Source organism: Equus asinus, chromosome 2 (genome assembly GCF_041296235.1).
Source record: "Equus asinus isolate D_3611 breed Donkey chromosome 2, EquAss-T2T_v2, whole genome shotgun sequence".
NCBI lineage: Eukaryota > Metazoa > Chordata > Mammalia > Perissodactyla > Equidae > Equus > Equus asinus.
Window position 1 is genome coordinate 114666152 of NC_091791.1, and position 14972 is coordinate 114681123.

Here is a 14972-nt window from a genome sequence, read left to right on the forward strand (position 1 = left end):
TCCAAAAATACAGGAGGTGATGCTTCTGTAAGTTGAGGAAGATGAAATTACCCAAAACCAGGGTTCAGCTGCCAGTCAGGCCTCTGTTCCCGTGTCCCCGCCAGGCTGCCCTTCCTGTGGGAACAAAGCTGTTCCCACCATGTCCTCAGCATTGGCCCTGGCCGTAAATCTGCAGTGGCAGCCCCAGCCCACGCAGATGCTTAGCTCTCTTTTGCCCCTGGCTAAACCATCCACCGCACACACCAGCTTTGGTCCATGTTGCCTATTGTGACCAATGTTACCCTCCTAAAAAATGGCCACTGGTCACTAACTATAAGTGACCCAGGGGCTGCTGAGGGGAGGTGGCATCTCAGGACACCAACACTTGGCACGCTTTCCTTCCCTAGTGCACCAAAGAAGTAAGCAGAGGCCCAGGGCGCTGCTGTCCGGATTCGTCAGACCAAGAAAACCCAATCGCATGCCCACAACTTCACTGGCTGGGCTCATCTCACCGGGGGACAGCCACCAGCACACGGGCAGACTGCATCAGAGAAACAGGTTATTTTCAAGCACTCAGAAATTTGGGGCATAAAAAAATATATTCCAAACTCTAAACTGAATCTTCCCCCAGTTTTTGTGTAAACAGTAAAGAAGGGGGACCAACAGGGATGACAAAGGCAAGGGTCTGGGGCTGGATGAGGGGTGAGAGAGAGGGCCAGAGCGGAGATCACTCTGCCAGGAGACGCAGGGTGATGGGACTCAAACTGCTCTCCAATCTTTTAATAGACTTCACTTTTTAGAACAGTTTTAGACTTATAGAAAAATTGGGCAGATAGTACAGAATTCCCATATACCCCCCACAGCCGGTTTCCCCTATCATTAACATCTTACATTAATGTCATACATTTGTTAACAGTTAATGAACCGAGATCAATGCATCACTGTCAACTAAAGTCTACTCTTTATTGATATTTCCTAGTTTTTACCCAAGGTCCTTTTCTGTTCCAGGATCCCATCTGGGACATCACGATACAGTTAGTCGTCCCGTCTCCTCAGGCTCCTCTTGGCTGTGATAGATTCTTGGCTTTCGATGAAACTACTGATGCATCAGCTTTAAGGAGTATCGGTCAGGTAGTTTATAGCATGTCCCTCTGTTGGGATTTAACTGCTGTTTTCCTTATGACTGTACTGAAGTTATGGGTTTTGGGGAGAAAGACCACAGATGTGATGCACCATTTCCATCGTATCATATCGGGCTCGTCCTATCAACATGACTTCTCACTGCCGCTGCAGACCTTGATGCCTGGCCGAGGCAGCGTCTGTCCAGTCTCTCCGTCAAGTTCCTCTGTCTCCCCTTTCCATATTATGCCCTTTGGAAGGACATCACCAGGTAGAGCCCACACTTGAGAAGCGGAGAGTTATGCCCCTGCTCACCACCCTCCAACTTTTCATTAGTCACCATCTGCAGAGACCACCTCATTCAGGAGTGAATCTCTTCTCGGCTGCCCACCTTGCAGGAGCACCATTTGGCCCTTTATTCCTATCTCCATTGACAACAACAGACCCTCCCAACAGACACACAAATCAAAAGCTGCCTGAGGGCAGGGTTCAGTCTCCACATTGTTTCCTGTGTGTGTACCAGAACCTAGCACAATGCTTTGCACACTGCACACACTGAAATGCTCACTCCTGAGCTGTCCCAGTGTGACCACGGTGGCCAGGCTGCTGGAAGCATCCCTCACCCCAGACCCCAGCCTCCACCTATGCAGGCACACCCCCCGGATCTCCGTCTGATCTTCACGCCATGCTGATGAAGCCACCATTCTAACCCAGCACCAGGACAGGGCCAAGAGTCCACCAGAGTGGACCCAGGGACACAAACAGAAAGTCTGAGGCCACAGAGTGACTCCTGTCACGCATCACCTCCCTGCCTCCTTTGCATCTCTGTGGAGCAACCGTGGCAAAGACCACTGGAGCAGGCTGTGTTGTGTAATCTAGTCCCTATTTCAGATGGCACGGACCATGTGTCGAGGATCTCAGATGCTATGACCACGCATGCACATCTCCAGCTAGCGTCTGCCGGCACCACGGCACTGCTCATTGTGAGTTCACATACACGAGCTGCACACACAGTGCCCAGCACACAGAACACCCTGAGAACACAGAAGTCCTGGTACAAAATCCTCTGACAGGCTGCAGTGCAAAATGGTTTCCACAAAGGCCTAAGCCTTGGAATTCATGGCCACAGTGGAACTTACTCAAGCAAATGTGTGACCTGTGAAGCCAAGCTGGTCACCATGTGGACAGTGGATGGACAGAGTCGCAAAGCACAGCAGGAGGAGGACCCAAGTGGAGTCAGGAGGGATGAGCGGGAGCTCACAGGTGGAAGGGGCAGGGAAGGCGTGCCAGGGAGAGACATGGGCAAAGACAGCAGGGACCCCTGGGGACCTCAGCATGATGTGCAAGGTGGCCTGGAGAGTGCGTGGGCAGGTGACAGCCTGGAACCTCCACCCACAATTTCTGGGCTTACCCAAAGGAGATGTTTAGACACATTTCCCTCCACTCTCTTCTTAAAGCTCTTTGGTTTCCCACTCAACTGAAACCACGTAGTGTGTGACCCTCAAACGCTCTAAGCTGTCTGTGTCTGGTTTTCTTTAAGAGCCCAGCTCCTTTTATGTGCAGGAAGAAAAACTCATTTCATCTAGATAACTTATCCATATCAATAACGTGTGTATAGATCCTAGCATCCTACTTGGGTTTATGTACTCTGATTTCATTTAGAAAATATAGTTTGTATCTAAATATTAATAAGCACTCGCTGGAATGGCAAGATTTAATCATCTCACATTAAATTAAATGTAATCTTGATTTTGATATTATTGTTCCAGTAATAAAATAAGCCATGAGCCAGTCAACTGAAAGTTCTCCTTGAAAATTCCAAGATGATGTGCTTCTTTTTTTTCACTTTTCATTGAAGTATATATACTGAAAAGTTTCATATCATAAATAGGAACTCACCCATGCAAATCAACACCCAGATCAAGAAATGGGACGTTGTCAGCACCTCCAGAAGCCCTGTCCCTGTGCCCTGCCGTGCCTCCTCTAATCACCTTCTCCCAAGGGCAGCCTGCCTTCCAGTCCCACAGAGGACAGCTGCCTCTCGCCTGCCTATCAATCATGCATCAGTCCTATCAAGGGAATCATGCAGCAGGGCCACTAGTGTCTGGGCTTTTCACTCAACATTATATGGCAAGATTCATCATACTACTGCTCACACTGGTGGCGTGTCCATTCTCAGCTTGCTGTATGGTAGCCCATGTGTGAGTAAACCTCAGTATGTTGAGCCAGGCTGCTGCTGACAGACATCCAGTTGTTTGCAGACTGGCAATGACAACCACACTGCTATGGACACTCCCATGCATGCCTCTCGATGGCTGCATTAGCTTCCTGTGGCAGCTGTAACAAATCACCACAAAGCTGGGTGGTGGCTTAAAACAACACACATTTATTCTCTCACAGTTCTGGAGACTGAAGGTTAGAAACCAGTACCATTGGGCTGAAATCAAGGAGGCGGCAGGGCCGTGCTCCTCCTGGAGGCTGTAGGGGAGAAGCCGTTCCTCTCTCTTCCAGGGGCTGTGGGCGTTCCTCGACTTGTGGCCACACCACTCCAATCTCACTCGGCCTCTGCGGCCGCCCTGCCTTCTCCTCCGTGTCAATCTCCCTCTGCTTCTCTCTCAGAAGGACTCTTGTGATGGCATTTAGGGCCCACCCAGATAATCCAGGATACTCTCCTCATCTCCATATCCTTAATCACATCTGCAAAAACTTTACCACAGAAGGCAACATTCACAGGCTCCAGGAATGAGGCCCTGACAGCTGCAGGGGCCACCATCCAGCCCACTACAGTGGCCACAGGCACACTTTCTCTCAGTTTCGTTCCGAATGGGACTTCTGGTCATGGAGTAACTTTTTAACTTTTTTTTAACTTTAACTGATACTGCAAAACAGCTTCCTGAAGCAGTTGTACAAATTTATACCCCAACCAACAATGAGATTTCCAGTTGCTCCACATCCTTACCAACACCTGCTATTTTCTGCTCTTTTTAATTTTCACCATTCTGGTGGGTGTGTAACAGTATCAAATTGTGATGGTTAATTTTATGCGTCAGTTTGGCCAACCATGGGGTGACTGGATTAAGTATTTATTTTTGGGTGTGTCTGTAATTCCAGATGAGATTAGCATTTGAATCAGTGGACTCAGTCAAGTAGACTGCCCTCCCCATGTGGGTGGGCATCATCCAATCCTTTGATGGCCTGAATAGAAAAGGTGGAAAAAGGAGAAATTAGCCCCTTTATTCTAGCCTCACTGCTTGAGTTGGAACAGCTCATCTCATCTTCTGCCCTTGAACTAAGATTTACACCATGAGCTCCCCAGGGTCTCAGGCCTTCAGACTCGGACTGAATTACCACCAGCTTTCCTGGGCCTACAGCTTGCAGACAGCAGATCATGGGACTTCTCAAGCTCCATAATCATGTGAGCCAATTCCTAGTAATAAAATCTCCGAATATATATAATACACACATGCATGCGCACACACACACACACACATATATATATCCTGTTGGTTCTATTTCTATGGAGAACCCTGACTACTACACACATTTACAATTTATTTTGCACCTCCCTGACAACTAATGGAGTTGAGCACCTTTTCACATATTTTTTGGACCTTTTCTTGATGAAGTGTCATTTGCCTCTTTTTCTATTCAATTGTCTGCCTTTTTCTTGTTAATTATATAGTACGTTATTTTAAGATGAGTAATTTGTTAGAATATATTCCACTAATAGACATATGTGTGGAGGGAGAAAAAGTTTTTGGTGTCAGGGCCTGAGATGTAAGATCCAGTTGTGTCCAACTGATCAGCTGACAGTAACGTCTGGACAATGAACACCCGTAATGGACTCCAGGCCTCTGTCAGCCTGGACAGTTTCCATAAGGAATATGCGTGAGAGCCTGAGGACCACTGTGAGGAACCGGAATGGATGAGACAAAAATCAGCCCCAAATTAATGTATTATGTCTCAGTTTACTTCCTTGAAATCAAAGCTAATTTCACCTCAAGGATGGCCACTGGACAGTAAACTCCAGTTGTATTTCCACAAATACGTGCGGGTTTTACAGAACTCTTCTGACTCAGTAGGCAGCCACTGCTGACCAAGCTGGCTTGGTGAGAGCACACCGCCAGACTAAGGGGCTCCCTCCCGGCTGTGGCTATCACACATGCGCACTGAGAGGCAGCCAGGCCACCAACACAACCACTGATTTCTGCTGTGAATACTGCATATTAAACACACCAGAGTTTGGTTTCTCTAGATCACTATAAAGGAGAAGGAGGATCTGGGACATCAGTCAAAGTGAACCGCAGCATAATATTGGGTGTTTGATGAAAACCATCAGGAGAGCAAGCCCGGCCCTCCTCTCCGGGCAGCACACGATGCCCAGTGCTACACCCTACTCCTCCCTGCCTCATGCAGCCACGTGGCCCATGGCGGCAGAAAGGTCCACACACAGAGATTGCCCCCATCAAACACAGCTTTCTCCAAACAAATCATGACTTCTAATTAGCCCAACAATTAGCAGATCGTTTCCAGTTATGGCATATGAAGGAAGGACTAGACAGCGTCTGAGCCCCATCCCTGCAGGCAGTGACAGAGGCCAGGCCAGCGTCCTCATGGGAGGGAATGGTGCCACCCCACCCTGTGCCAGAGCAAAGAGCAGGCTGACCACATCTCCAAAAAGGAGAGCAACGCGAGAGATGTTTTCTGACCCATCACTACCCAGAGGATGAACAGCCACCATAGCCCATCCAGGCAGGAGCTGTGGGCACCCTGGGGTATCTGGGCCACAGAGAGGAAGCATCCAAATATCCCCTCAGAGCCCCCAGCCCACAGAGGCCTCTGGAACCAGCTTCCTGGCCATGGTGCGCCTCAGTACATCTGACCAGCAGCTGCAGCTCTCGCCTCTCCTCCTCCACGCCCTCTGCCCTCTGCACGGCCAGCGGAGGAGTCAGTCCCCTTCCCAACAGAGGGCCAGAGGGCCAACAGGAGCCTTTGTAACGATGGCCCTGATAAGCCCAGAATGGCCACTTGGTGGGCAGGGTGGCCACAGCAATCTGGCCAAGGCAGCACCGGCCACCACGACCCGTGTCCCTCTTGTCGTTCATGCTCGCTGACAGCTGGAAACTAGGCTTCCCTGTTTCCATGGCCGACCTTCGGAGTCATTCAGCAGAGCCACAGAGGTTAACTCTATGTGAGCAAATTAATAATGTGATTTATGGTTTGTCATGGATTTTGTCGTTCTTGTAGAAGAACAGTGGCAATTTAATCTAGAAAGCCTGTAAATCTCTAAAGGGTAAAATTACACATCCTTGCTAGCGAGGCTGAGACTCGGCAGCAGCAGCTTCCTCCTACATAAGGCAGTGGGGAGGCCAGGCCCGGGAACCCCATCCTTCCTCAGCCGGGAATGGGCTCCCTACGCCCTCCCTGCGCCTCCAGGCGCCCCTCGACTTGCCCCTTTATGTGTCCCTCCCTGCACTTCCCTCCCATGTTCCAACCGCCTATGAAGCTTGGTGATAGAAAACACTCTCCTAGAGAGCGCTGGACAAAGTGTGTGGGCCATCACCCCAACCTGCTTACTCCCAACACACAGCAAGGACTCCTCCAGGGCCACCACGGGCAGCTCAAGCCCCTGATGGTCAGGACCCCTCCCATCTCCAGCTCTGAACTGCCCCCACCCACGCTGAGGCTCTCACACTTTCCAACCTGTGCTTCTCCAGATAGATCTGGACCCAGAGCCAGAATCGGGCTCTGACGCCATGCCACATTCTCCAGCAGCCCCTCTCCACTCCCTCTCTCCTGACTTCACCCAGCTCTAAACAGGGATCGGGAAAGATGCAACAGAGCAGGTGCTCAGAAAATATCTGCTGAGCGTATGGAGCTCCCAGAAAAGGGGCTCAGGGGTGACTAGAGTAGGGACCCCTGCCCCCAGTGCAAGCACTGCAGATGCCTCACATATCAAAGGACTGCGAGGTGAACAACCAGGTGGGGTGAGAGGCTGCCATTTCAGTGCCTGGCACCCCTCTGCTTCCATTAGATAAACTATCCTATATGATAAATAAAAGGAGCGACACGCACAGAGAGTTAGGGCAGAGTCCCCAAAGCAAACAGGCAGAAGAACGCTGCCAGATCCAAGGGTCCGCCAAGCAGCTCCCCACATGAAGGTGATGCGAGTCAGTGATGCCTCTGCCTCTGGGGGTGTCACATCAGCTGTAGTGGCACCAGTTATCACTGCTGATTTAGCACAGACCGGCCTGTGATGAGGAAGATAACCATTACTTAATGAAACGCAATTAATTTAAAAGCTGAAATCTGTTAAAGCCCAAAAGAGAGGCACAATCAGGAGTTCTTGGTCGGGAAGGGCTTCTGCTCTCAGTTTCTAACCCAGACAGCAGCACAAAGGTGTCACCCCAAGAACAGAAAGCAGACTGCGTGTCCTTATGTACGCATGTTCCTCCCCAGCACCCGAAGGGCAAAGAAAGGCCACAAGCAGCATCTTCCCAGGACAAGGACACAAAGAAGGGCATATAGGTCAGGCTCAGCCCACTGCTGTTCTTGGAGAAATAGCCACCAGCACAACTAACTCTGGCCTGCCTTAGGGGCTCACGATCCAGCAGTCAGGCCAGGCAGGCTGCGCTGGGACCCATGGCCAGGATCAATTATCCATCAATCAGCCACCAGCTTTCACTGTCACCAGCCAGGACCAGCTAGAGAGCCCAAGCTAGTGCCTGATGTTTGAGGCCTGGCAGGCAAGTTAGGGAGAAACACATACACACACACACCTCCTAACCCCAGTGACTGGCCTTCACCACACTGACTGAGTGCTTTATCATAACAAAATGCTTGCACACATCTTATCTCCTTCCATCGTCACAATAATTCGGTGGCTGGGGAGGAAGGAAGCACAGACCTATGTGTGCCCTTCTCAGGAGTCACCTCCGACCCATGGTGCTGGCTGGCTGGTGGAGGCACAGCCTGGCTTTCTACAGCCTCCAATTCCTAACACAGGCCCCGCTCCACTCCACCCCACCCAAGACAGCTGTCACCAGCTCTGAATAATATGGACAGATGTTAGAGCACATGGCTCACTTATTACACCAAAAGACGGAGACATGTGAACTATGTTTTATGTGAACAATGCACACACTTGCTGCCATAGAGACCTGTGAAATCCATCTTCCCTAAATATGTGCGCTCACTCAATGAATGGGGATCCAATTTTCGAAGCTACAGATTTTTCCAAGAAAAGTGATAATCAAACCAATTGGGAAAAACTGTAAACTATGTTTTTTTATTAAGTTAAAGATGCATACAACAGTTCAGAGAAATTCATCCTTAGAACTGCCTTGCTGGGGAATCAATTCCAGGAATGTAAAAACTAGAGGGGGGAAGAAATTATATATATGTCTATGTAAAGTATATATCCCAACTGAAAATTCTAAATGCCAATACTGTTCTCCTACTCGTTGACTATTGACTAATTAGAATTTGTTCAGAACAAGGGCTTGAGCATTTCAGAGCTGAGCATCTCTTCGCACAGTTGATTCTAGGAAGCGGAAGTACACAGAATCTGTGTTAGCTCCAAGTGCAAAAAGGAAAACACCTTACAGACCCGCTAACAATGTCAGCTGTCTTCCTGGATGGCAAGCTCCCAAACCCCCTTGCTGTCCCCATGAGGGACATACCCATTACTCTCCAACCACCAACCAGTACTCACGTCCACTGGTCACTAGCTATCAGATTCTCGAGGCACATGTTGAAAATTAACCCCTGTACGTGTCACATGAGTGGTCTTAAGTCCTACTCAGGCCCAGTTTAAAAACACATCTGTTGCAAACTGGGCCCAGTGGGAACCAGGAAGAGAATGTGGGCCTTGTGCTCCCTCCAGCACAGGCCCGAAGCCCAGGGCTTCCTGTAGCAGCGGCATGCTCTGTGCTCTCAGCAAGTCACAGCTGCCTGGCCCTCAGCCTCCTTGCTGCCAAGTTAAGACAACAGACCTGCCTCTCGGGCTTGGCAGGCAATTATTTAAAACAGCAAACACGGAGGAATGGAACTCAACATGCAGAAGTGCCTAACAATGTGTGTTTAGTTCAGGTTGGTTCCTCCACCAAAAGCCATCTTCAAATGCTGGAGTGCCTCAGTTTTCAGAAAACTAGAAGGTGCAAATATTTCTGCAGTCAGTGGATGCAGAAATCTCACCCACATCTTTTTTCCTTCTTAATTTTGATCCTTCAGACATAAAACAAATGTAGCACCTTACATTAGAACAGCACTTTACAGTATATGAAGCATCTACACTACATTCTCTTACTAGGCTGTAGTTGAAACTTGCACACACGATCCTGCAAACCCCCAGTAAAACAGCAGAAACCACAACAGGCCTGAGGCCACACAGGCACCACCCGAAGGAGCACGCCACCCTGGTATCATAACGGTATCTCACATCAGCTCAGTATCATGTCTCACTTGTGCCTCATGAGGACCACGGCAAGAAGTATAACGTGCAGACTGCAGACGCTGAGGACTCCCAAGGCCAGTGACCTGCCCACGGTCCCAGGAACTGGTGGTAGAGTCAGGTTCAAACCCAGCTCTCGTCACTCCAAACCCCATCCTCTTTCCCTACCTTGAGCTGCCTTCCTCCTTATGAAAGCAGCGCACCTCCCCCGGCAAGGCCAGGACACAGGCAGGAGGAATCCAGCGGGGAAGGCTTCGGGAGGGAAGGCTGGCAAACAGGGACAGGCAGAGCAGCCGGGAGCCTTGAGACGCCGGGTCTGACAGAAGGTACAAGACAAGTTTAGAAACATCCAGATGGAGGAGGGCGGGAACCTGGGCAAAGGGTGCCTCACGCCCAGCGCATCTGTATCCCAGGTGACTGCAGGGGTAACGCACAGCTGGCTCTGGCAGCAGGTCAGCCCAACTGCAGACCACCCAAACCACCAAAAAGCCAAAAGGGGATTTCTGTGAAGAACCAGAATGCCCGCTCTTTGGGCCCGACTGCCTTCCCAACCATGTTGGCTTCTGGCCTAGGGGAAACCAACCGGCACTGTATAGCTGCACGGCTCTTTCCTGCCTGCCCACTGAGTGCAAGGTTCTGTGCTAGGTTCTGGGAGGGACTGCAAATGTGAATACAGCTCAGTCCAGCCCTGGGTCTCAGGGAAAGGAGGGGCAGGACGCCAGGCTTGTGCTGAAAGGAAGAACAACGCTCCTGGGGTGTCATGCATTCATTCATCTGACAACTAGCAGTGAGGGTCTATGAGGAGCCAGGCACTGTTCTAGCTGCCAGGGATACAGAGGTGAACACACTCTTTACATTGGAGCGGTAAGAGACAGACAATAAACGAACAAGTGATAAATAACAAATTGAATGTTAAGCACTAAGAAGATACATAAAGCACAGTTAACAAGAAAGAAGGAAGTGATGCTAACTTACATAGGGTGGCCAGGGACTGGCACATAAACAGAGAACCAAAGTAAGTGAGGGAGCAAGCCAGGTGGACATCTGGAGGAGGCTCATGCCAGGGAGCAGGAATGACAGGTACAAAGGCCCTGAGGCAGGCATGAGATTCGCAACTTTGAGGATTAGTGGGTAAGATGGAAAGAGCCTACATTCTGATAGGATCATCAGTGATGGACAAAAGGGCTCCAGGCCAAAGCGGCAGGTGGGGACCGGGTGGGGACAACTCAGAGCAAGCCTGGGCGGTGAGCCTCTCTGCCTGGAGAGACCATGGTTGGGAGTGAGGGAGGGAACTTGAGAAAATCAGGCTGAGGGTTGCGGGTATGCAGTGGGCACAGGGGAGCCACTGAGGCCTTCAGCAAGGGACACCAACCTGGCCTGGGCCAACCTTTAACCCCTGGGAAACCTCAGAGCTGGCACAGAAATCCTAATTCACAGCAATAGCACCTCACCAACATGTAGGGTTCCCAAGCAGACGCAGGAAACTCAAGCCCCTCGGAGAGCCCAGCTGCATGACCTTGAGGTCACCGTCCTCCCCGGGCTCCCTCGTGTGTCCAAGAGAGGACAGGGAGAGCGTGGAGGACTGGCTGCAGGAGAGGCGAGAGAAGACAGCGCCCACGACAGCTGACTCAGCCTGTGCCAGCAGGCTGCTCTGAGACACCCGCTGGACCCAGCCCAGGTGGTGGGCGAGGGACTCGGGGAGGGAGAAGGAGCCAGAGACTCCTCCTTGTGGGCACAGGGCCCGACCACCAACCCGGCACCTGGGCCTCCTCCTGGTGAGCAATCATCTCAAACGTGACCTCCGTCGAGGATCAAGCCGCATGACAGTCGGCGCCTCCGTCACTCCCCACCGGTGCCCACACACTCCCAGCCCTCACAGCCACCCGGCCAAGGTCGGGGCTACCGCGGCCCAAGGCTCTAAGGCCAGGCTGCAATGCTGGTTTCTGGCACATGTGCCGGAAGGCCCTGGAGAGCAGCCGGGGATGTGTTCAGGGCCTCTGTGCCCACCTGTCCCTAGCCCTCTCGGACTCCCCTTGACAACAAAGGTTTCTCCAAGACCTCAGACCGCGGCGTCACTGGGGCCCTCACCTGTTGAGCGGCTGGGTCAGATGTGCAGGGCCAAGGACAGGGAGGAGCGCGGAGGAGGAGCTGCGGCCTAGAGGGGCCTGTGCATCCAGGTTCTGCGCCCCCCCCCACCCCCCACAGGCCTCACGGCTGCCCAAACCACACAAAACCCAGCTGATGCCAACCTCCCCATCTGCTGTGCTTTTCCTCTGAGTTCCTCAGTTGTGTCTAGGAAAAGTCAAGGTGTTAGCCCTCCCTCTCAGCTTCCAGGGGTGCGACCGGTGTCTTTTACAATTATCTTTTATTTTTATCTAGCATTTCTTAGCTCAGTTGGCAAACTGGATTATTTATGCACCTCCATTTCACAACCCATCCCCGTCAATTATTCCTGTGAAACTAATATTTTTTTTTTTTTTTTAAAAAGGGTTAGAAGTTCTCAAGGGATAGTTATGCAAACAAGTTGAGAAGCCACAGCTCAGGCCTGCGATGCCTGAGAAAGCAAGCAAGGCGGGAGAGAGCAAGAGGCTGACCTATCAGCTTCACCCTCCTGCCAGCGGCCACCCCACTTCTCACGCTCACATGCACGCAGGCACATACACACACAAGCACACCCCCTGCCCCCACCCCAGTGTTCAGCCGAACTTCGCCCAGGTGCAGAAGCTCCGGTGCAGAAGGCCAGGACATGAACGGCAGGCAGTGCGGGATGGGCACGGCCCTGCGCCCTAACAAATGATGAGAGGTCTGGAGAGATAGGCTCCCACAGAAGACCCTCCAGGTGTCCCATCGCTAGAGCCATCACCCAGCTCTGGCTCAGCTCTGGAGACCAGTGCAAGGGCCTCTCAGTCAGTGGTAGTGGTGCCCACTGGGGGAGGCTGCCAGCTCAGCACACTGACCACCAGCAAGCTCCAACTCGTCCACTAATGACACCCTGGACGCCACCCAGAGTCCCAGTAGGTTCCATGTCTGTGTCGTCCTCTGCCCAGGAGACCCTCTCCAGCCAAGGCTGTGGATGGAGGCAGCGGGGACAGCCACCCTGGAGTGAGGGCACAGGGCAGGGCACCCTGGCAGCTCTAGGCTGGGAAACCAGCCCGTGTCCCCTGTAGGGTGGACACTGCCCACGAGACAGAGAGAAGCTCCCCCCACCTCACTTCACCAGAGGGACCGCTTACCCAGAGGCTTGAGAAAGGGGCTGCCACGGGCTCTGGGCACGTGCAGAGCACCTCAAATGTGTGTCTCAGGAAGAGTTGTCCCGCTTCCACCCTTGAAGCCTTCAGGTCTTTATTTCTAAAACCACTGCTCTTTCTCAAAGAAAGAGAGAGAGGGAGAAAATTCCCAGAAAGGGAGACAGAAGTTGAAGAGGCCACCGACAGCTGAGCCCACAGGATGAAGTGCCCAAAGGAGATGTCCGATTTGGGGTACTTCACCGTCCCCTTGGTCCTTTATGAGTTCTCTGAACCACAGATTTGAGTCTGGCCCCTCTCAGGCCGCATCTGAAGAGATCCGAAAAAAACTAGTCTTTCTTCTGCAAGTAAATAGTAAGTTAAGCAGGCTCCATCTCTGCCTCCGCTCTCAGCGAGGCGCGGGCCCAGGGCAAGTTCGCCCCCAGCTCTGGCACCCGGAGGCCCTCCGCCACCGCCCGGCCGCGGCGCGAAGCCCAGCTTGGGGAGCGGGGGGCGCGCGGTTCGCCTTGACCATCAGCGGCCCAATCCCGGCAGCAGCCTGCCAGGCTGTGCCCGCCGCGGGGAAGGGGCCGCGCCAAGGGGCTGGTCTGCGCTGCGCCCCCAGCCCCGCGCCGGCGCCCAGGGGAACCGGGGAGTGGAATTTTTAATTGAGGAGTTTCTCCCTCCGGGCCTCATTATAAAGGGAAAAGGGAGGGGGCGACGATCGGGGCTCAGCTTCCCAGGAGGCTGGAACGCCAGAAGCGACCCCAAACTCGGGAGTTGCCGCCTGGCACGAGGACTTGGTGCCAGCGCTGAGCGGGGCGGCGGAAGGCACTAGCGGCCCGGCCAGCCCGGAGGGACTGGAGCGCGCAGCCACCGCGGGCCAGCGCCCCTTGTCCGCGCGGGGTCGCCCCTCGCCGCCGCGCCCCCCGCCTGGGATGCGCGTGCCGCCGGCTCGGCCCCACCGCAGCCTCCCGCCGGTCGACGGGGACGCCGGTCTGCACCCCAGACCCCAGCAGCGCCCGGCCGCCCCACAGCCCCGCCGGGTCCGGGGGGCAGCGCTCGGGCGGCAGCACCCGCGTCCCCCGCGCCCCGGGCCCCCGCGCCGGCCCGCGCGCCCCCGGGCTGCGGCCGGGGCGCCCCGCTTACCTGGCCCGGGCGCGGGGGAGCAGGTCCCGGCCGCCCCGCCCGCCGCCGGCTCCGTCCGCGAGGCCGAGCGCGGGGCCGCCGCCGCAGCTCTTTGTGAGCCCGCGCCGAGCCGCACACCGAGACTGCTAATGAGCCCGGGAAGCTGGATAGCGGCGGGCGCGCCCCGGACGCGGCGTACGGCACGCAGGGCCGCCTCTGCCGGGCGCACGCGGCGCGGCGCAGGGCGCACCCCGCACCAGCCTGCCGCGGCCGCCCAGCGCCCCCGCCCCGGCCTCTCTCGCCGCGCCCCCGGGACGCGGGGGCCCGGAGACGCTCGCCGCCAAGAGCGCGCGGCGGGAAGAAAGGGAGGACAAAGATGCATTCGGGCCCGCCCCCTCCCCCTCCCGAGCCCGGCGCCGGGACAGTCGGCGGGGCGGACGGGCGCACCTGGGGCCCGGGTCCTGCGGGGCCGGTCTCGGGGACACGGGCCGGTGCCCAGGTTCTGGAAGCCACGGTGCCCCAACCGCCGGGGCTCTGGGGCGCACACAGATTCCCGGCTGCGCCCCGGACCTGCCAAATCAGGAGCCGTATGGGGTCTGGTCCTCCGGCGGGTAGAACAGGTGACCGCGAGGCACCACTGCGCCTACCCCCTGCCCCGGGCGCCGCGCTGCCCTCTGGTGGGCTCGGGTGTGCGTGCGGCGTGGAGGGGCCTCTGCGACCGCGCCCTGCTCGGTCCCGCGCGGCGATATGTGGGGCCCCAGGCGAGAAGCCCTCGGGGGTCGCACCCTAGGAAAGCCTCATCTGGGAGGGGAGGCCCCCTGCTGCCGTCTCCACCGCAGATCCCCCAGTCGCGGGCTGCCTCCAGGTCCTCTGTCCCAGTCTCTGGTAACCACCCCATTTCTAATACCTTGTGCTGCCTTAGCCCTCTCCTACCCCAGGGCCTCATGCAGCCCTTTCTCTCTTTGCTGTCCTGAAAGGAGAGGACCCTGACCTATCCACTTCCAGATACCCACACACATCCCAAGGCGAGTCGGTGATCCACCCCTAGAGTGGGAAAAATCCCACTGGAA

The 14972-nt window shown here is 54.4% G+C and overlaps 1 protein-coding gene across 13 annotated transcripts in view; it reads right to left on the bottom strand.

Moving 5' to 3' along the window:
- APBA2 (amyloid beta precursor protein binding family A member 2) overlaps positions 1 to 14568 on the bottom strand; it is a 233040-nt gene extending 218472 nt beyond the window's left edge. For 4 of the 13 annotated variants that reach the window (XM_044763086.2, XM_070496716.1, XM_070496675.1 and 1 more), the window contains exon 1: positions 13924 to 14065. The gene's annotated coding sequence lies outside the window, so the exon portion shown is untranslated. Of the gene's footprint in view, positions 1 to 9718; positions 9738 to 13923; positions 14166 to 14349 lie in introns of those variants that run through there. The other 9 variants (XM_070496710.1, XM_070496728.1, XM_014845465.3 and 6 more) reach the window with 9 other exon arrangements.
- Positions 14569 to 14972: the final 404 nt, after the last annotated feature.